Source organism: Macaca nemestrina, chromosome 7 (assembly GCF_043159975.1).
Source record: "Macaca nemestrina isolate mMacNem1 chromosome 7, mMacNem.hap1, whole genome shotgun sequence".
Classification (NCBI taxonomy): Eukaryota; Metazoa; Chordata; class Mammalia; order Primates; family Cercopithecidae; genus Macaca; species Macaca nemestrina.
Window position 1 is genome coordinate 152424030 of NC_092131.1, and position 22837 is coordinate 152446866.

Sequence of the window (22837 nt, forward strand, 5' to 3'; positions counted from 1 at the left end):
TGTGTGATGTTCCCCTCCCAGTGTCCATGTGTTCTCATTGTTCAACTCCCACTTGTGAGTGAGAACATGCGGTGTTTGGTTTTCTGTTCCTGTGTGAACTAATTTACACTCCCACAAACAGTGTGAAAGCATTCCTATTTCTCCGAATCCTCTCCAGCATCTGTTGTTTCCTGACTTTTCTAATGATAGCCATTCTAACTGGCATGAGATGGTATCTCACTGTGGTTTTGATTTGCATTTCTCTAATGCCCAGTGATGATGACCAGTGATGACGACTAGGCATGGGCAAAGACTTCATGTCTAAAACATCCAAAGCAATTGTAACAAAAGCCAAAATTGACAAATGGGATCTAATTAATTTAAAGAGCTTCTGCACAGCAAAGGAAACTATCATCAGAGGCAACCTACAGAATGGGAAAAAATTCTTGCAATCTATCCATCTGACAAAGGGCTAATATCCAGAATCTACAAGGAGCTTAAACAAATTTACAAGAAAAAAACAAACAACCCCATCAAAAAGTGGGTGAAGCTGTTGGTGGGATTGTAAACTAGTTCAACCATTATGGAAAACAGTATGGCGATTCCTCAAGGATCTAGAACTAGATGTACCATATGACCCAGCCATCCCACTACTGGGTATATACCCAAAGGATTATAAATCATGCTGCTATAAAGACACATGCACACGTATGTTTATTGCGGCACTATTCACAATAGCAAAGACTTGGAACCAACCCAAATGTCCATCAGTGAAAGACTGGATTAAGAAAATGTGGCACATATACACCATGGAATACTATGCAGCCATAAAAAAGGATGAGTTTGTGTCCTTTGTAGGGACATGGATGCAGCTGGAAACCATCATTCTTAGCAAACTATCACAAGAACAGAAAACCAAACACCGCATGTTCTCACTCATAGGTGGGAACTGAACAATGAGATCACTTGGACTCGGGAAGGGGAACATCACACACCGGGGCCTATCATGGGGAGGGGGGAGGGGGAGAGATTGCATTGGGAGTTATACCTGATGTAAATGACGAGTTGATGGGTGCTGACGAGTTGATGGGTACAGCACAGCAACATGGCACAAGTATACATATGTAATAAACCTGCACGTTATGCACATGTACCCTAGAACTTAAAGTATAATAATAATAATAAATAAATTAAAAATAAAATAAAATAAAACAATAAACAAAATTTTAAAAAAAGTGGGTGAAGGATATGAACAGACACTTTTCAAAAGAAGACATTTATGCGACCAACAAACATATGACAAAAAGCATTCGTTTTTTAATGCAGCAGTGGTTAACTAACACATCCCTTCTTCCTGTATTTCACCACCAACAATCCTCCTCACACCTGCCAAAAAAGGGAAGGTGGTAGAGGGAAGGTAGGGACCAAACAGCACATGTGTACTGGGCCGAGCTGGTTTGGGAGCAATCACATCTTTACTTATCCCCAACCCTGGACAGTCAGAATGGCTTCAGCAGTGCTGCTCTGAGGAACCAGATAAAATACCCTAGAGGAGTGTGGCCTACCAGAGGGCAGAGGAGTGATGGGATTAGACAAAAAGACACTCTTCTTCTTCCACTTTCCTCACAGTTCTGCTTATTTCTGGAACTCAAGGAGGTGAGAGCTTTGCCAAGCAAAGAGGGTGGAGCTGGCTCTGCTTCTCAAGTTGTAGGCAGCCAGGAGCAGTCAGCTGTGACCACTCAAGCACTAAAGCACCTGAGTACCTAGGAGGTGTAAATCCCTAGGCTGTGGCTCTGTGGGGTTGGGGTTTGTGTACAGACAGGTGTGACATGCTCTGCTCTTTAAGGCCTGTAAAAACTGGTGGGTAGAACAATATTAACATATGGAGAAAGTTAAGTAATAAAGATGGCCACATCAAATGATTGGCACAGGCAGTAATGCATGGAGTGGAGAAACAGAGCTAGGCTTGATGACACAATACCCATAGTCATAGTTTGATTCTGCCACTAACTGCCTTGGGACTTAAGTCTGTCTCAACACATCCTTGGACTTGGGTTTCCAGGACTGTAATATAAAGAGCTTGTATGTTTGCTGGTGTGTAATTTATTCAGAAATATATTGCCTTTCTGAAGTGAAATGAAGAAAAAAGATGAAAAGCAGAGCTGTTCTGGCTAAAGCAAGGGAACCAGCATAAACACAACTGCAGGGGATGAGCCGTAAAGTCCCTTCTGACTTTAACATCTTCTGATGATGTGGTGGTTCTCCAGCGGAGACTGCCTGGGATATGAACTGGGAGGATGCATGCAGGTTCAAGCACCCTGCAACTATCATAAGATCCTGCAAGTGTGGTAGTACTGATGAGAAGAGGAGCCAATACAAGAGCATACACCCTCTACTACTGCAGGACTTCCAATGCATGCATCAAGAACAGACACAGCCATCTTGCTTTTAGCCATTCTTCTATTAGACTTGCAGCAGTCAATATCAGTCAGAACTTTCTGTAGTGCTCCAAAAACTGCTCTACTCTAAGTCCCAGTTAGAAAGGCTAAGCTATGTAAGTTCCATTCTCCTTATGTGAACTGTACCAGGGAAGTCAGTTTTACTGCTTCAAGGAGACACTGCATTTCAACTGTGTGTGGCATCAAATAGAAACTCCCACCCTACCCATGCTATTTTCTATTCACAAATTATACACCCCACAACCTCTACCAACCCTCACAACCAGCATTATAAACACAAACAATAGAAAAAAGCCTTTCCCCAGATCTTGTAGTTTGGGCCCTGGCCAGTTCCTTGAAGAAGAGCTTTTGTACTTGTGCATCAATAGCTGTCTCATATAGCTTCTGGTATTGTGTAGAGAAGACTAATAAATGAACAGGATATTCATTTTTCATCCAGTGCATTTATTGAACACCTACCATGTGTCTAGTACGGTCCCAGCCACTGTGGATTCAGCAGTGAACTACATAGACATCCCCTAGCACTGGAGGAATGAGTGCATCTATTCTTCAGGGGAATAAGGGTAGCATACTACAGAATTCATTATGCTTATAGATGTTCTGGCTGACTCAATGCCACCAGCCATCATTGAGACTCACTTGTCATAGGGATTTCTCTGCAGCTGATACCACAGCTATAAGGAGAAAATCATCTTGCTATTTTCCATGGGGAAATTTGGCTCAATAAGATAAATGTATTTTAATTTTTTTTCTGAGATTGTTTAACAGTATTACTAAAGTAAGCATTTTCAAGGTATTCTCTGTTAGGCCTCCTGGCAAATAGTTTCTGTGAGGGTGAAATAGACAAATTGCAAAAGATATGTGTCCTTGGTCACCTGTGTACTATCCAGGCTCTCACAACTGGCCATGCCCCTGGCATCTTGCTTTGCTGGATAGATTTCAGAGAAGGGTCATCTGAAGGCCATGAAACCCGGTTTCTGGCTCTGAGGGTAGATTAGGGTAAGGTTCAAAGAAAGGGCTTCAGATTCCATGCACAGAAGCTCATGTTTCTATGAGGTTGTTTTATGACTGTGCAAATCCAGAATCCTGTCATTGGACAGAGTGGTCAAATACAGGATCAGTATCAGAAGATAGAGGATGATGGGGTACACAGTCCTATTTTAGACAGGGAAGTTCAGAAAGGCCTCCACGAGAAGGTGACATTTGCATTCAAACTAGAATAAAGTAAGGGAATGAATTATAGACTTCTGGAAGTAGAAAATTCCAGAGAAAAAGAAGAAACTGTACAAACATACCAAGGGTGGTGAATGTTCAAGTTATAGGAAGAAGATAAGTACAACTGGACACAGTGAACAAAGGAAAGGTCAAAGGGCTGGATCCTGTGGGCCAGGTAAGCAGACTGAGGGAAGGACTTGGGATTGTTGTGTGTGTGTGTGTGCATGTGTGTGTGTGTGTGTGTGAAAGAGAGAGAGACAGACAGACAGACAGAGAGACAGAGAAAAGGAGAGATGGGAAATTATTAGAGAGTTGTAAGCAAGGGGTCATATAATCTAACATTGTGTGTTAAAAGGCTCACTCTGACCAAGGTTAGCCCCCATGGACCCAGCTTCCAAGCCCACTACAGTGCCAGGCCAGTCATCATGGTCTCGGGTTCCAGGTCCACCCCAACATCAGGTTGGCTCCTGTAGCCCTAGGCTCTAGACTAGTCCCTGAAGATCTAGCTTCTAGGCCTACCTCAGCACTAGGACAGCTCTTATGACCACAGGCTCCAGGTCCACCTAGTACCATTCTGGCCCACTGCAGACACCAGCATCAGTCCCACCCAAGTGAACTCAGGCTCTGAGTTTCCTCCAGAGACAGTCTACTCCCTGAAGACACAGGCTTCAGGCCAGCCCTCACGGTTCAGGGATCCAGGATGTCACTTGTGAACCTAGCCTCCAGGCCTGCCCCATCACCAGGCTGACCTCACAGACAGCTTCCAGGCTGGCCCCTAGGGTCCTAAGCTCTATGGATCCAGGTACCAGGCCAGTCCCTGTGGACCCAGGTATTGGGATCACCTACCCACTGACCCAGGCACTATGCCAGTTGACCTGAAGACTTTCACAGCAAGCCTGTCTGCAGACCCTGCTGGCTACTCTGCTAAGAGTCTCTGGACAAGCTGACTGGTAAAGGACTTTCACTGGAGATGTCAGTCTATAAAGACTGGAAAAGATGCCCATTTGTTCAAACGCAGACACTACTGCAAATCCACAAGGATCACAAATAATCAGGGAAATATGACACCACCAAAGGAACAAAATAAAGTACCAATAACTGACCCTCAGAAATGGAGACCTATAAACTTCCTGACAAAGATTTCAAAATAATTATCTTAAAGAAGTTTAGTAAGCTACAAGAGAACATAGACAACTAAACGGTATCAGAAAAAACAATACATAAACACAATGACAAGTTCAATAAAGAAAAACAAAACCAAACAAAATCCAAATAGAAATTTGGAGCTGAAGAACACAATGACTGTACTGAAAAATTCCATAGAAACCTTCAGCAGCAGACTTCATCAGACAGAAGAATCAAGGCACACAAAGATGTGTTTTTAAAAATTAGCCAGGCAGAAGAATAAAAAGATAAAAAGTGAAGAAAGCCTATAGAACTTGGGACACCATCAAACAGATGAATATATGCCTTTTTTGCATTACCAAAAGGAAAAGAGAAAGAGAAAGAAGCAGAAAGCTTATGTGAAGAAACAATGCAGAAGCATTTTCAAATCTAGAAAAGGAAATGAACATCTGTATCCAAGAAGCTCAATGAATCCCAATAGATTAAACATAATGAGATCTTGATTGAAACACATTGTTATAAAATTCTTTTAAAAAAAAGAATTTTGAAAGCAGTAAGAGAAAAGCAACTCATCGCTTACAACAGAACCACTACAAAACTATAGGTAGATATCTCAGAAGAAAACTTGCATGCCAGGAGACAGTAGGATAATCAAGTGCTGAAAGAAAATATCTTGGCAACCAACAATACCATACTCAGTAAAACTGTCCTTCAGAAATGAAGTAGAGATAGAGACTGTCCCAGACAAACAAAAGATGAGGGAGTTATCACCACTAGATCTGCCTTACAAGAAATGCTTTGTAAATCCTTCAAGTTGTAATGAAAAATGCTGACAACATGTAATGGTATAAAACTCACTGGAAAGTTGAGAGAGAGTCAAATTCACAATACTCTAATACTGTAACAATTGTCTGAAAATCACTTTTAACTCCAGCATAAAGTTAAAAAGACAAAATTATTTAAAATAACTATAGCTACAATAATGTGTCAAGGAATACACAATATAGAAAGATGTAATTTGTAATATTAGTAATATGTAAGGGAAGAAGAACTTAAAATACAGAGGTTTTATATGTTGAGTTGCTTACAACCTAAAATAGTCTGTTATAACTATAAGATAATTTATGTAAGTCTCATTATAATCACAAAGAAAAAATCCTGTAGCAGATACCCAAAAGGAAATGATAAAGAAGTCAAAGCATACCACTGCCAAAAAAAAAAAAAAAAAAAAAAAAAATCCAATCACAAAAGAAGAGAGGAAGAGAGGAATAAAGAAAAGAGCCCAAATAGCAAAAAGAACAAAGCTGGAGGCATCACATTACATGATTTCAAACTATACTACAGGGCTGCAGTCACCAAAACAGCATGGTACTAGTACAAAAACAGGCACATAGATTAATGGAACATAATAGAGAGCCCAGAAATAAGGCTGCACACCTACAACCACCTGATCTTTGACAAAGTTGACAAAAACAAGCAATGGGAAAAGACTCACTATTCAATAAATGATGCTGAGATAACCGGCTAGCCATATGCAGAAGAAGCTGGACCCCTTCCTTACACCATACACAAAAATCAACTCAAGATGAATTAAAGACTTAAATGTAAATCCCCAAACTATAAAAACTCTGGAAGACAACTTCGGCAATACCATCCTGGACATAGGAACAGGCAAAGATTTCATGACAAAGAGACCAAAAGCAATTGCAACAAAGCAAAAATTGACATGTGGGATCTTATTAAACTTAAGAGCTTCTGCACAGCAAAAGAAACTGTGAACAGAGTAAACAGACAACCTACAGAATGAAAGAAAATATTTGCAAACTATGCATCTAATATTCAGATCTATAAGGTCTAATATCAACATCTATAAGGAACTTAAACAAATTTACAAGAGAAAATAACCAATCCCATTAAAGGGGGCAGAGGAAATGAACAGACACTTTTCAAAAGAAGGCATACATGTGGCCAAGAAGCATATGAAAAAGAAGCTCAAAATCATTAGAGCAATGCAAATCAAAACCACAATGAGATATCATCTCACACCAGTCAGAATGGCTATTATTAAAAAGTCAAAAATAACAGATGCTAGTGAGGTTGCAGAAAAAAGGGAGCTCTTATACACTGCTGATGGGAGTGTAAATTAGTTCAACCATTGTGGAAAGCAGTATGATGATTACTCAATGAGCTAAAAGCAGAACTACCATTCAACCCAGCAATCCCATTACTGGATGTATGCCCAGAGGAATATAAACCATTCTACCATAAAGACACATGCATGTGAATATTCATTGTAGCACTATTCACAATAGCAAAGACATGGAATCAACATAAATGCCTATTAATGACAGATTGGATAAAGAAATTTTGGTACACAGACACCATGGAATACTATGCAGCCATGAAAAAATGAGATTATGTCTTTTGTGGGAACATGGATGGAGTTAGAGGCTATTATCCTCAGCAAACTAACACAGGAATAGAAAACCAAATACCACATGTTCTCACTTACAAATGGGAGCTAAAAGATGAGAATTTACGAACACAAAGAAGAAAACAACAGACAATAGGGTCTAATTGAGGGTGAAGGGTGGGAGAAGGGAGAGGAGCAGAAAAGATAACTATTAGGTACTGTGCTTAATTCTTGGGTGATGAAATAATATGTACAACAAATCCTTGTGACATGAGCTTACCTGTGTAACCAACCTTCACATGTACTCCCAAACCTAAAATAAAAGTTAAAGAAAGAACTACAAAAGAGTCAGAAAACAACTTTTAAAATTACAATAGTAAATACTTGCATATCAATAATTGGTTTAAATGTAAACGGATTAAATTCTCTGATCAAAAGGTAGAGTGGCTGAATGGATTATAAAACCAACATCTAACTATATACTTTCTACAAGAGACTCACTTTAGCATTAAGGACATAGATAGTATGAAAGTGAAGATATGGAAAAAGATATTCCATGCAAATGATATCTAAAAGATAGCAGGGGTAGCTATATTTATATCAGAAAAGATAGACTTTAAGGAGAACACTGTCATAAGACAAAAAGAAAGTTATTACACAATTTAAAAATGTCAGTTCATCAAGAGAATATAATGGTTATAAGTATATATGCACCCAACATTTTAGCATCGGAAGATATAAAGCAAATATTAACAGAGCTAAGTGGAGACATAGACAGCAATACAATCGTGGTAGGGTATATCAATACCCTGCTTCACAAAGGATAGATCAGCCAGACAGAAAATTAATAAAGAAATAGTAGACTTGAACAATACTATAGATCAAATGGATCTAACAGACATATATAGAACATTTCATCCAACAGCAAAATAATACACATTCTTCTGAAGTGCACATGTAACATTTTCTAGGATAGATCATATGTTATGTCACCAAACAAGTATTAACAAATATAAGAAGATTGAGATCATATCAAGTATCTTTTCCAACTATAATAGTATGAAACTAGAAGTCAATAACAAGAGTGAAATTGGAAAATTCATAAACATGTGAAAATTAACCAACATGCTCCTGAAATCAAAAGAGAAAGAAAAACATCTTGAGACAAATGAAAATGGAAACAAAACATACCAAAATTATGGGTATAGCAAAAACAAATTTAAAAAGGAAGTTTATAGTGATAAATGCCTACATTAAGAAAAAAGAAAGAACTCAAATAAACAACCTAACTTTATCTCTCAAGGAACTAGAAAAAGAAGAACAACTTAGCAGAAGAAAGGAAATAGTAAAGATTAGAGCAGAATTAAGTGAAAGAGAGCCTAGAAAAAAAAATCAATGAAACTAAAAATTGGTTTTTGAAAAAGATCAGCAAAATTGATAAGTCTTAGGCAGATCATCCAGTAAAAAAAGAGAGAAAATACCCAACTAAATAAAATTATGAAAGAAAGAGAAGACTGTATGATGCCACAGAAATACAACAATCACAAGAGAATACTATGAACATGCCAACATATCGGATAACTTTGAAGAAATAGATAAATTTCTAGAAACATACAACCTACCAAGACTGAATCATGAAGAAATAGAGAATTTGAGCAGACTAATAATGAGTAAGGAAATTGAATCAGTGATTAAAAGCCTCCCAATAAAGAAAAGCCCAGGATCTGATGGCTTCTCTCTTGAGCTCTACCAAACATTTAAAGAGGAATTACTGTCTATTTTTCTCAAACTATTCTAAAAATTTGAAGAGGAGGCAATGCTTCCAAACTCACTTTATAAGTCCAGCATTACCTTGATATAAAAGCCAGACAAGGACACTTTAAGATAAGCCAGGCACAGAAAGATAAATATTACATGATCTCACTGAAATGTGGAATCTAAAAGAGTCAAACTCATGGAAGCATGGAGTAGAATGGTGGTGGCCAGCAGCTGGTGGTGGGTGGGGGAAGTGGGGAAGAGAAATGAAAAGATGTTGGTCAAATGGCACAAATTTCAGTTATGCAGCATGAATAATTTCTAGATATCTGGTCTACAACATGGTAACTATAGTTAATAATACCGTATTGTATTACTTGACATTTGCTAAGATAGTAAATCTTGAATGTTCTCATCACAAAAAAGGTAACTATGCAAGTCAATTGATATGTTAATTAGCTTGATAGTAGTAATGATTTTACAATATATTTGTATACCAAAACATGACATTGTATATCTTATGTATATCCAACTTTTGTCAATTATATCTTAATAAACTGGGAAAAATAAAACAAAAGGCTGACTCTGGCTACTCTGCAGAGAACAGGCAGTAGGAGGGAAGGGTAAGCAGAGCATGACGAGGAGGCCATTGTGATAATAAGGACATGAGAATAAGACTAGAGTATCTTTGGAGGTGATTGAATTTATTGGATCCTGGATAAAGTTTGGAAGTAGAATTTGCTAATGATTTAGCTATAGTTGTGTGAGAGAGGGGAAGGAAGGATGACTCCAAGTTTGGCCAAGTTGGCAGGGTTGCCCATTGCCTTCCTAGCACCATTTCTGTGCACAGTCACTCCCCAACCCCCACCGCCACTCCTACTTTGTTTTGTTACCCTCTTCTAATCCTGAGGACTCTCACATTTAATTACCAAAGTACTTAAAAAATCAAAGTACTCAGTGTGACCTTTCTGTACTACCCCAGCCTTCCCTCTTCAATGGTTCCTCATATTCTACTTCTAAATGTATTTTTACATTCCAAACTTTTTAATACTGTGTTCTAGCCTACAAATTCCCTGCATAGTAACTGACTAGCGATTTTGCAAAAGAAAATGAGGACAAAGTTGCTAATTTGAAAATGTCATACACTCCAACAACCACCAGCCCATACATTTCCATTTTTAATGTATCACCTCTGCCTTATCCCATAGTCACGAGCCTTGTAGGAATTTTAGGCAATTTGAGAGTCAATAGTGACAAATCTGGGGAATGGGGACCTTTTTTAGCTGGAGCTACTTCATTTATTTTATTCTCATACCAACCTGATTGATAAGTATTGTTATGCCTATACTATAGAGAGAGGAACTGAGGTTATGTGGACTTGTCATGGCTTGTTACTTACTAGTTTGAGGATATGGCTAGTAAGTAACAGAGAACTGGTATCCACCCAAACCTGCCTGACTTCAGGGTTCACACTCCCTTCACCCTGGTGGAGCAGAAGGGTGTGCAATTAATTTCTGGGCTATGAAGACACCAAGAATGAGCTTGCTCCCTAGGTTTGGCAATTTTCTGTTATTTCTAAGCTGAAGCCCGGCAGGAGAGAACTCAAATTATTAATTACATTTGTTTCCAGTGTTCAAGACAGTTTCATGAGTGCTATTCACTTCAGAGCTATATTCTGCCAGTTTATTACAACACCAAACTGCTTGCTTCAGAGTCTAGGAGCTCTACATGTCCTTTGGGTACAAGATCTGGGGCAGTTTCAGTCAATGGAAGTAAAATAAGGTTAGAAGTTGAAGTGAGGGTTGTTTCTCCCCCACCAACCCCTTCACTAGATTTACCATCTCCTGGCAAGAGTTTGGGGTTGACTTACATCTGTCTCATCACTTGTAATGTGACTATATCACATTGAACTATCTGAATCCCTTTACCTTTCACTTCTGTCTACAGGTTCAGGGAAAGAGTGGGATATTTATGAGCACATCAATTTAATAGACCATGTCAATTTCTCCATCTCAGATTGTAAAGCATACCCATGTGGATTTGAAAACTGCCTTTCAGACATGAACTTTATTTTTCATAATGAGGAACAGAGACATTATTGGGGAAGTGAAATGGGGACAGAGGAAGGAAATAGTAATAAATCTTACCAAGGCAACTTCCAACTCTGGATTATGTCATTCAATTAGGATATGCTTATGTAGGTAAAGATACTAGTCAGTATTTGCTTCCTTGCCTTAGAAAATCCTTTGTGTCACATTAGCTCACACTGGTAGTCCATTTATCCCTTAGAAAAGGCACAGAAGCAGAAATCTGTATTTTTTTTTTAGGTATTTAAAAGATTATCTTATGCTTCATAAAAGTAACTTTTAGATTTATGTCTGCTACTGCTACTGTTAAACTTCAGCAAGCAAATAGCCATACATGACTAGTCGCTATAGTTTGATGAGAGGCTACTAGCATTTCAAATCAATGGATTAAAAAGGTAGTAAGTAATAAACTTTTTAAAAAATGTATAGTATTTTTAAAGAAATAAAAAGTTATTTTTGTTTCCCTAGCATATTAAAAAATCACACATAGGCATTTAATGATCTTGGCTATTAAAACAGAACAATGGCATATCAAAAGGGAATTAGGATGTAGTCAACCATGCCATGAATAGTTACCATGTATAACAATAATAACAGATGTGCTAGGGACTTTACATATGTTACATTTAAATATATGAATGAGTAAGTTCAATACCCTTAGAAAAAATTAAGATCATCTGATTTTGTTACATGATGAAGGGTTTGCAACAGTTAATTTTTAAATTTTATTTTGCTTAATTTAAAACTTAGTTTGCAATTCTAAGCATAGTTAAAGCTTATGGTGGGCACATTGTCCTGAAACTTAGAATTGTTATCCTTCTTTCATTTAGTTAATGAGTATTTACTGAGCGACTACTTTGTAATAAAGTCTGAGATGAATCAAATAGAAATTTAATTCTAATAAAATGATAAACAAATGTGATTCATATAAAAACTTTTCATGGAAAAAAGTTTTTTTCTTTTTTTTTTTTTTTTTTTTTTTTTTTTTTTTGAGACGGAGTCTCGCTCTGTCGCCCAGGCTGGAGTGCAGTGGCGCGATCTCGGCTCACTGCAAGCTCCGCCTCCCGGGTTCACGCCATTCTCCTGCCTCAGCCTCCCGAGTAGCTGGGACTACAGGCGCCCACAACCGCGCCCGGCTAATTTTTTGTATTTTTAGTAGAGACGGGGTTTCACCGTGGTCTTGATCTCCTGACCTTGTGATCCGCCCGCCTCGGCCTCCCAAAGTGCTGGGATTACAGGCGTGAGCCACCGCGCCCGGCGAAAAAAGTTTTTTTCATGGAACTTTTATAAGTTTACTTAAAATTTTGATGAAAAAGCAAAAGGCCAAAAACTTTCAGGATTATTTTGCAAAAAGAGAACAAAGTAAGACATTTCTATCTACGAGATACCAGACTTATAATACAGACAGTTTGTATTAATACAGGGAAAAATAAGTAGTCCAATGGATCACAATAGGAAAACCAGAAACAGACTTAGATGTGTGTGTGTGTATATATGTGTATATATATATGGAACATATGTGAAAGCAAAGACAGTATACAGGTCAGCAAGGAAAAAACAGGCTATTCAATACATGGTACTAGGGCAATTCTTTATCTATATGAAAATAATCAAATAAAATTCCTATTTCACACCCTCCGCAAAAACCAATTTCAGTGAATTAAAGGCCTAAACGTGAAAAGAAAATCTGTAAAACATGTAGAAAATAGTTAATATAGGACACTGTCTTTGTATTGTTAGAATTTCTTAAGCAATACAATAGTAAAATTCATTAAATATATTCATCAATTGCTTACAATAAAATCTGGCTAAATTAGAAATTTTCTGAATGAAAAGACACCATAAACAGATGGAAACTACAAGCCTCAAACTGGGACTAACAGGTATGTGGAACACAGAAAGAACTCCTGTCGATTAATAAGAAAGCAATCCAATTGAAAATGGATGAAGGAAGAGGAAATCCAAATAGCCAGTAAACTCTTGAAACCATATTGAACTTCGACAATGGCAGATTAAACAAAGGTGACACATTATATCATGACTATCAGAATGATGAATGCTTAAACCTGACAATATGAAATGTTAGCAAGGATACAATGAGAATGTTCATGTATTGCAGGTGGGGATTATACAGACTGCAGAGCAATGCAGCAATACCTAATAAAGTTGAATATGCATGTGCTCTGTGGCCTAGCAATTCCATGAGAAATTCTGTCACATTTGCACAAGAAAACATGTGTAAGAGTATTCTTTACAGCATTACTTATAGGAGCAGCAGATTGGAAACAATTCAAAAGTACATCAACAAGAAAATAGATAAATTATGAAATACACTACAGGAGTGAAAATGGACTAGAATGGTATCTTTCAATATGAGTAATTTTCATGAATATAACATTGGATTTTAAATGCAAGTTTGATAAAGACATATAGATTATACTTATGTTTTAAATGTATATAAATTTTGAGAGCATGTAAGAATATTATACATTGTTATGGATTTATGCATATACATATAAAAGCATACAAAATTAAATGAAATATTATACCTAAAATTTATGATAATTATTAGCTCTGAGTGGTGGGGAGCACCTTAGGTCAGGCCCCAAAACAGAGCCTAATACAGGGATAAATATTGGGAGATGTGATCTCAAGGCAGCAAGAGTGAAGGAAAGGCAAAATGAGACAGGAAAGGATAAGGAAGAGAAGCACAGCAATGTGTTAACTGCACAGGCAGCACAAAGAACTATCCTCAGAATAGTCCATTAGAGAAAGGAAGGGAGAGGAAATGATTATTTTGGATTCTTCCAGTCTTTTTGCTCTCATCGGTCATAATTTACTGTCAGGAAACTAATTTTCCCACGCTTCTAGGTTCTCTCACCTGGCCTTTGCACAACTGCCATGGAAGGTATCTCCAGTGCTTTGCAGCATGATGCTTCATTCAAATCTGGAAGTAGTAAGAAGATGCAGAGATTTCTAGTGCTTGCCTGCTGGAACTCAGGCAGTGAAACCTCTGCCCTGAGCGTACTGCAGTGGCATTGGCAGCTCACATGGAACAGCCAAGGGTCCAGGAGACATGTGAGGGAGAGTGAATCTGAAAGGTTATGTATAAAATACTCAATATAAAGGGAGATGTGACTGGGAGGTATAAGAGGATTCAGCTGCATTAATAATGTTTTACTGCTTAAGCTGAGTATTAGGTTCATAGCTGTTTGTTCTATTTATACCTTTCAGATAGAGAAGATAGATAAAAATATAGAAACAGGTATACAATCATGTGTCACATCACAATGGGAATACTTTCTGAGAAATGCATCATTAGGCAATTTTGTTGTTGTGTGAACATCATAGAGCATACTTACACAAACCTGCTGTCCTCTCCTATGATAACAATGCCTTCTTCTGGAATACCTCCCAAAGGAGGAGTCTGAGGCTGTTTTACAGTTGACTTTTTTCTTTTCTAAATAGAAGGCACATACTCTAAAATAATGATATTTATAGTATAATAAAAAAATAACACTTACACAAACCTAGATGGTATAATTTACTACATGCCCAAGCTATATGATACAGCCTATTGCTCCTAGGCTACAAATGTGTATAGCGGGTTACTGTACTACATGCTGTAGGTGATTATAACACAGTGGTAAGTATTTGTGTATCTAAACAGAGAAAAGGCACAGTAAAAATACAGTATATAGGATAAAAAATGGTATACCTCCATAGGGCACTTAACAGGAATGGAGCTTGCGGGACTGGAAGTTGTTCTGGGTGAGTCAGTGAGTAAGTGATGAGTGAATGTGAAGGCCTGTGACTGTACACTATTGTGGTTTTTATATACATTGTACACTTAGGCCACACTACATTTATAAAAAATATGTTTCTTCAACAGTAAATTAACTTTAGCTTACTGTAACTTTTTCACGTTATAAACTTTTTAATTTTTAAAACTTTTTGAATCTTCTAATGACACAACTTTGAACACAAAAATGTACAACTCTACTAAACTATTTTTTCTTTATATCTGTATTCTATAACCTTTTTTCTGTTTTTAAGATTCTTTCTTACCTTGTAAATTTTTTTGGTTAAAAATGAAGACAAACACACATTAGCCTAGGCCTACACCGGGTCAGGATCATCAATATCACCATCTTCCACCTCCATATCTTGTCCCAGTGGAAGGTCTTCAGGGGCAATGCATGATACTGTCCTCTCCTATGACAACAACGCCTTCTTCTGGAATACCGCCTGAAGGACTAGTCTAAGGCTGCTTTACAGTTAGCTTTTTTCTTTTCTAAATAGAAGGCAAATAATAATATTTATAGTATAGTAAATAATAAATCAGTAACATAGTTGTTTCTTATTATCAAGTATTATGTACTGTACAAAACTGTATGTGCTAGACTTTTATACAAACGGCAGTGCAGTAGGTTTGTTCACACTAACATCACCACAAACATGTAAGTAATGCATTGTGCAATGACTTATAATGGCTACACCACCACTCGGTGATAGGAATTTTCCAGCTCATTGTAATCCTATGGGACAACCATCATATATGCAATCCGTCATTGACTGAAATGTTAAATACATAACTGTATATTACACATTAAACAACACCTGTAAAGATGTTTTGATCCAGTTCAAAGGGCTTTAAGGATGTTTAATGTATTAAATTGAGCTGCATTTTGAAACTTATAGGAACTAGTTTTTTTCCTACTCTTATGTTGGAAGTTGTGCTTAGTTTTATTTTTTTTTCTTTTTACTCTTATGTTGGGAAGCACAGAACTTGTGAGGAAGTATTGATCAATTACAAAAAAAACCAAAACATTTTATTTTCATGTTTGAGTGATGACTAAGTTAATTTGTACCATTCCTATAATGGAGGTTTCATAGAAGAGGTGAATTTTTAAACTTGCCCTAAAGATAAGAAAATCTGGAAAAAAAGTTGATAGGGAAGAGCCTTTCATAAAAACAAACTAAGCATGGGATGTAGAAAACTAGCTGAGGGAACAAGGAATAATTATTTGACCAGATCATGTGAAGGAAGAAATGGGATATATAGTTGGAAAGATACAATGAAGCTAGAATGCAGAGGAACTTGAAATACCTAGTAGTATATATTTCATTGGCAAAAGATAAATTGAAAATTCTAAACTATATTTTCCAGCCTGTCAGAAGTTTGATATAGTCATACGTCTGAATTTTGACCAACAGGACATGTAAGAATGGTTCTTCCAGGCCTGGACCATGAAACCTCCCTTGCCTGCTAAACAGATAAAGAAAATCTGGTAGAGCTCTCTGAGGCCCCAAAAGATGGCAGAGTCACTCTGGAAGAAGCCTGGGTCCCTGGTTGACTATGTGAAGCAGAAACCCCACCATATCCTCTCTGTGTATCCCCAGTCGTTGGTGATGTAACCAAATAATAAATCTTTGTTGTGTTAAAACACTGAAAATAACTCTGTTTGTTATAGCATTTAACCTATTCTGACTAATATACTACATAATTGCATTTATATGCCTCTCTCTTACTGCTAAATAGTGAGCTTTTGCGGAGGGGGGGCAAAAACATATAGTTCTTAATTCACATTGACTAGCACAAAGATGATCAATAAGTATTTATTGAATTAATACAAACTCAACTAAGGCAGGAGAAAGGACTAATATATTTTATAATGTTCTCCTTGTACCCACCTTTTCTCTTAAAGTGATTGCTGAAACAAACATGCAAAGAAAAAAAAGTTCTTAAACATCAGAAAAACAAAATAGCAAGCCAACCAGATCTCACCATTTCTTAAATATTCTGAGTATCTGACATTTGTTGCAGTAGAAAATAAAGATTGGTTCTGAAGTTTCCAAAAGGCACAATCATACATCCTTCAAAGCAGTAAGGGAAAGAAGGCTTTCCATCCATCATTCTCATCATGAGAAGAGCAAAATTCTCTACATTCTATAAGTCTAAAGTAATTTCTAGCCCTAAGTTGTTACCTGTAACAAGGAAACTTGGAGTCAGTTTTGCAAGGCTGTTTACTAGAAAGTCATTCTGATACATTTACTTGGGGCAGCTATTTGTCATAGCTGAGTCAAAATGCATTAAAGTGACTTGAAATGTGCAAGTTTCCCCCCTTTTTTATTACCAACACATTATTATCTGCAACACATTATTAACCCCAGACAATCTTAGGAGACTTTTGTTTTAAGGATATTGGCATATGGTTTTTGAGTGCTGAGAGAATCATTAAATATATAATTAAGAATTCCCCATGGAGATTGATGCTAAATTAGTAGATCAAATTACTACTACTCAAATATCCCCATTTCCCAAATTCCATATATATATATATATATGTTTGTGTGTTTGTGTGTGTGGAAACATATCAGGAACTCCAAAATTTTCAAATTAAAAAAACAGCTATCATTATTAAGCAGAAATTGTATGTATTCATTTAAAGTAAATGAGTATGGCCATTATAACTTTAAAAGAGAAATCATGACAGTCAGAGCATTCATTCATGTAAATTCCTAGAGAATGGGCGGATGCTTATGTTAAGAATGACTGATGGCCTTCTGTGAAATGAGCAAGCTTGGTAAATACAGACCTCTTGGTTATCTGTAGTTTGTCTTTCAGATTGTGTCTAGGTGTCTCCTCATTCTTACTCTTCCCTGATCCTCAGCTCATGCCTTGCTCAGCCCTATGCCAACAGCAATAAGGTGAGGATGATTATATCACACATGTCTTAATACTAAAAACAGGTGATGAGGCTGGAGGGTCACTTGAGACAAGGAGTTAAAGTCCAGCCTGTGCAACATAGTGAGACCTCATCTTTAAAAATAAAAAAAATAAAATTAAAAAGTTGAAATTGTAATACGGTTTGTTTGGGAGTTGTGTGAAAAAGTCCATACATAAAATTGACTGCCTTAAAAAGCAACCTCAGAGTGCCTTTATCCCCCACATCCTTATTCTGCCTAACTCTCACCATCCTGTCAACCTCTATTTTGCCTCAATGCTTCATGCCAAGGCAACTTCTGGTACTCAGTTTGGTAATTTGGGTTCCTAGTTGTTGAACACCTTCTATCTCTGCATATGAATATAAGCACACACATCTTTTAAATATTCTCCCACGTACATTATTCATGTTGTGAACTTTGTTCATGTTTTTTTTTCTTGGGCAAAAACCAACCCCTGCTTCAATTATAATGAAAGTTTCAAGTTAAATTTCTCAGGGAAAATAATAGGAAAATATTTTGAATTGAAGTGCTAAGAGGAAACTTAATGGCAAAGTACATCTCCAGTTCTGTTAACTGACAAGTTTAAACTCATGCTAAAGTCTCCAAAGTATTAAAATAGCCATACAATTTTAAATGTTTCTAGTAATTCAAGACTAAGACATAGATTTTTAACATTTTTTCTAGGTCAGTGAGTTATGCAAATGTATGTGGTTTCCAAGATGCTGGGTTATGGATGTCACAAGAAAAAAAGTCAACAGTCCTAGTCACAAAAAGGTAATGAGAGCAAGGAAAGAAGGTCTGTAATTAGAAACTTGAATTAGATGCTAGTGCAAGATGCAGTGTGTTGAATTTAAAATGTCTGTAGAATCAAATCTGACTTTTTAAAGAAATAGTTTTATCAGAGAAAGTCCTAATAATGCCATTACTATTTTTATCAAGAGGAAAGTAATAAACATCATAGAAGAGAAGCAGCAGTGTTTTTTTTCAGAGCCATTTCATGTCTGTTCACACAGTGCTTACACACAAGAATGAAGCACATTATGGTTCAGAAGAAATGAAACGGCAAACAAAATACTATCATGACACATTCCATCTCAGAAGGCTTAATGCTCTGTTGTTTTTATGAAGATTATTCTGTTCTGAATATCCCCATTCAGAAATGTCCCCAAGAAAATACCGTAGCCTTGAACAAAATAGAGGAACAACTGCAATCCTAAAATAGCAGGGCAGGAGACAGTGGAAAATAGAAAAGACCTCTCAGTGTGTTCCTTGATGAGATATGAAGACTGATGATGGATTGCTTTTACTATTTTCGCCCATGGTTTATTTTTATAATCATTTGATGAGAAATAGCATTTTAAAAGAAAAACACTGCTGTAATGTTGATAAAGCATTGTTCTGAAAGAGAGGGAGGCCCCCTGAAAAATTTAACAGGGTAGTCATTCAGCTCTTTCAATTCTCAACAATCTCTCTGTGTGACTCCATGTATACCAATGCTTTCACACCATACAATAGCTCAAATTGTTAACTTTATAAATCCAGAATAGAGTTCGCTCTTGTTCTATAAACCCATACATCTATATATCCCTTCCTATCTGATATTTACTCCTGAACATCCTTCAGGAACTTCAGATCCACTGAACATATCTTCATCATCTTCACTGTAATTTGTGGTCCTTTTGAGAAGCATTGCCATTACTGCTGCATTTGGAAACAGCTCATCCTTGACCTTCCCCTTAAAGATTCAAAATCTCCTTGCACTAAGAGACACAAATTACCAATGATAGTTTTAGTATGTGTTTCTCACAGTGGGTTTTGTTCTTGCAGCAAAGAATAGTATAATCTTCTATAACGACTATAGATATTAATGAAAAAAATGTTACCAACTCTTCTGATCTTGTTGGCAAAAATTCTACCGGCCTGTTAGGACCATCTTCTTTTAGAAGCAGCATTTCTTTTGTGAATAGGTAGGTAGAGAATGGTTAGATAGGTGGATAAAGGGACAGAGAGCTATACACATCAATGATTTATAACATAAAGGAGTAAATGGAGGAATGAGTCACTGATTCTCAGTGGGGTGAAAAGTGACCCAGAATGAAATGAGTGAATCTCTCTTCTGAGGGTTTTTTTCTTGATCTGCTGTAAATATGGCTCGAGTTTTAGAGATCAATCCTACTTTCAAATATATTGCTCCATTTTGACACCACTTGTATTAATTTTGGTATTTGGGAAATATGGTCACCAAACTTATGGTGAAAATGATAAATGTTTGCATCTCACATGTTTTCATTTGGGTCTTTTAAAATATTATGTAAGAGAAAATGCATTAAATGTTCAGCTGTAAGTATACTTCTATTTTTTAACTTTCCACTTTACTTTGGTCATGTCTCAGTCCTCATCTTTCCTGATCTAACAGCAGCTTTCAATAAAATTGACCACTTCCTTTCTTGAATATTTTCTTTTCTTGGCCTTTTTGTACCACTCTCTCTTTGGGTTCCTTTTACATCACTGGTTGTTCTCTCTCATCTCCTTTGGTAGCTCCTCCAAATATACTTGACCTCTAGACCTTGTCCCACCTCAGGGGGCAATCTTTGAACATTTTTATATATCTACAATTTCCTGTGGTCTCATGGCTTTCAAAAACTATGCTATCTTTTAAAAGCATCTACCACTGATGCTCAAAGCCTGGACCTGTCACCTGAAGTCCTTTCTGTCTATTCAAAAATCTCCACAAAGATTTTTAATATTAATTTAAAGTGAACATGTTTAAAACAGAACTCCAAATTTTTCCCCTCAACTCTAATTCTCCTGCCTTCAGCTTCATCTCTACTAACAGCAATTCATCTATCCAGTTGCTTGGGCCAAAACCCCTGTACTTTCTTTGATTCCTCTCTTTTTCTCACACCCCTCCACCAATCTTTCAGGAAATCTTGTTGGCTCCACCTTAAAAATATATCCATAATACTACTAATTATAATCATCTCTTTCTGTTCCAATTTTCTTACACACATCCACTGCTATGACTTTTGTCGAGATATCATCTCTCAGGCTGGGCACAGTGGCTCACGCCTGTAATCCTAACTTTGGGAGGCTGAGGTGAGTGGATCACCTGAGGTCAGGAGTTTGAGACCAGCCTGGCCAACATGGTAAAACCCCATCTCTACTAAAAACTAAAAATACAAAAATTAGCCGGGCATAGTGGTGTGTGCCTGTGGTTCCAGCTACTTGGGAAGGTGAGACAGGAGAATTGCTTGAACCTGGGAGGTGGAGGCTGCAGTGAGCTGAGATTGTACCACTGCACTCCAGCCTGGGTGACAGAGCAAGACTCTGTCTCAAAAAAAAAAAAAAAAAAAAAAAGATATCATCTCTTACCTTGATTATTGCAATAACTTTGTCTTTTTTTTCTCTCTTTCTTTGTGACTTCCCTATAGTCTATTCTCAATAGCCAGAGTGAGCCTTTTAAAACTTGAGTCAGGTCATGTCCTTCTTCTGCTCAAAATCTCCAAAGGTTTCCTATCTTTTTCAGAGTAAAGCCTATAAAGCCTTAAATGACTTGGCCCCCCAATAGCTCTTGTCCTCTCTTCTGTCACTGTTTTCCTTATTCATTGTGCTCTAGTCTTACTGGCTTTTTTGCTTTTCTTTGAAGTCCTAGCACTCTGCCATCTCAGGACCTTTGCACTGGCTGTTCCCTTGATTAGAGTAATTTTTCTTTAATACTTCCAAGTTTCACCCCTTATTTTATTCAATTATATGCTCAATTGTCACTTTGTTAGAGATAACTTCTCTGACCACATTAACATAAAGTAGCAACTTTCTGTCTCCCTAATCCTGGTTAATTTTCCTCCAATGCATGTTAAAACTACCTCACATGCTATATTTTTTGTTAGAAGGGAATGCCTATGCTGTGTTAGTAGGTATGGAGAGAATCTCCCAGGATATAATGACAGTCAGGAGGTAGCAGACTAAAAGAAGAAAGAAGGACTGGGCAGAGGCACTGAGGAAAAAGATTGTGGTTTGTAAAAAAGAGCTTTCTTTCTGTGGGCAGGGCTGATGTTGCTGGGCAATCAGCTCTCATGGCTTCCATATTGTCCTAATGATCCTAGGAGGTATTAGTGGAAAGATAGAGAGATTGCAGGCATACATTATTTGTACATGAGATACCAGAGGTGGAAATGTCACCATTGTTAGCATCAGTTTCCTCCAGTCTTTGCCATATTGAAGTATATCAATGCTCCAACTACAAGGTTCCCATAATACAGCAGGTAACCCAATTATCTTGGTCAGTTCCCTGATAAGGATGACTCTTCACATGGTCATATTTCTTATTCCTTTCTTTTAAGGCAATGGTATTGATAGACAATGGTGAGTTGTTAATGCCATAAGACATCATTCCAAGAGCTGGTGCCAGGCCTACCACAGCTCACCTCCAAATCCCTGGCTTCCCTAAAACTACATGTCTGTACATGTCTGGTTCTAGGGTTATAAAAGCAACACTCTGGCAAAGACCACCCTGAAAATTTGCACCCAGACTGCAAGTTCAGAGATTTGAGAAATCACAGAAATAGCTTTTCCTTTCCATTTTTAAAAGTGGAAAAATAGATGACATTTTTAAGGATAAAGAGATTTCTGATTGATTCCTTAATCAGAAATCAGAAATAAAGTGACTAAGCCCTACTAACTGCCACCCAGGCCAATGTTAACTGTCAAAATCCCCAGACAGGATCACAAAGTAAGAGAAGTAAGTGTGTTTTGTGTATCCCTCCCTTCTGGGAGCCCTCTTTCCCTGCCCTTCCATTTCCAACCAAAGGACAGTCATCTCGTGGTCTATTCATTTCACTTGTCATTCTCCTCCCTAGTCAAAAGCTTCTTTCAGAAAATAATCTGATATAAATCATTTATTCCTCAAATACAAGGCTACTTGTTTTGTTTTGTCTCTGTGAAATATGTTTCAGCTCTGCAGCAAGGTGAAGGTCGCTGTGAGCTGTCAGGAAGATTGAAGTAAAAAATTAGGAGAAACTTATTCAGGCACTGGGAAAATCAAAACCCACCAGACAAAACTTTGTAAGTGAAACAAA

At 37.3% G+C, this 22837-nt stretch overlaps 1 protein-coding gene across 1 annotated transcript in view; it reads right to left on the reverse strand.

The window, feature by feature from the left end:
* Positions 1 to 22837, reverse strand: part of LOC105490629 (DTW domain containing 1) — a 96607-nt gene continuing 73770 nt past the window's right edge. Inside the window, exon 5 of the mRNA XM_071099377.1 lies at positions 1 to 22837. This exon is cut by the window's right edge and continues 22096 nt beyond it. The gene's annotated coding sequence lies outside the window, so the exon portion shown is untranslated.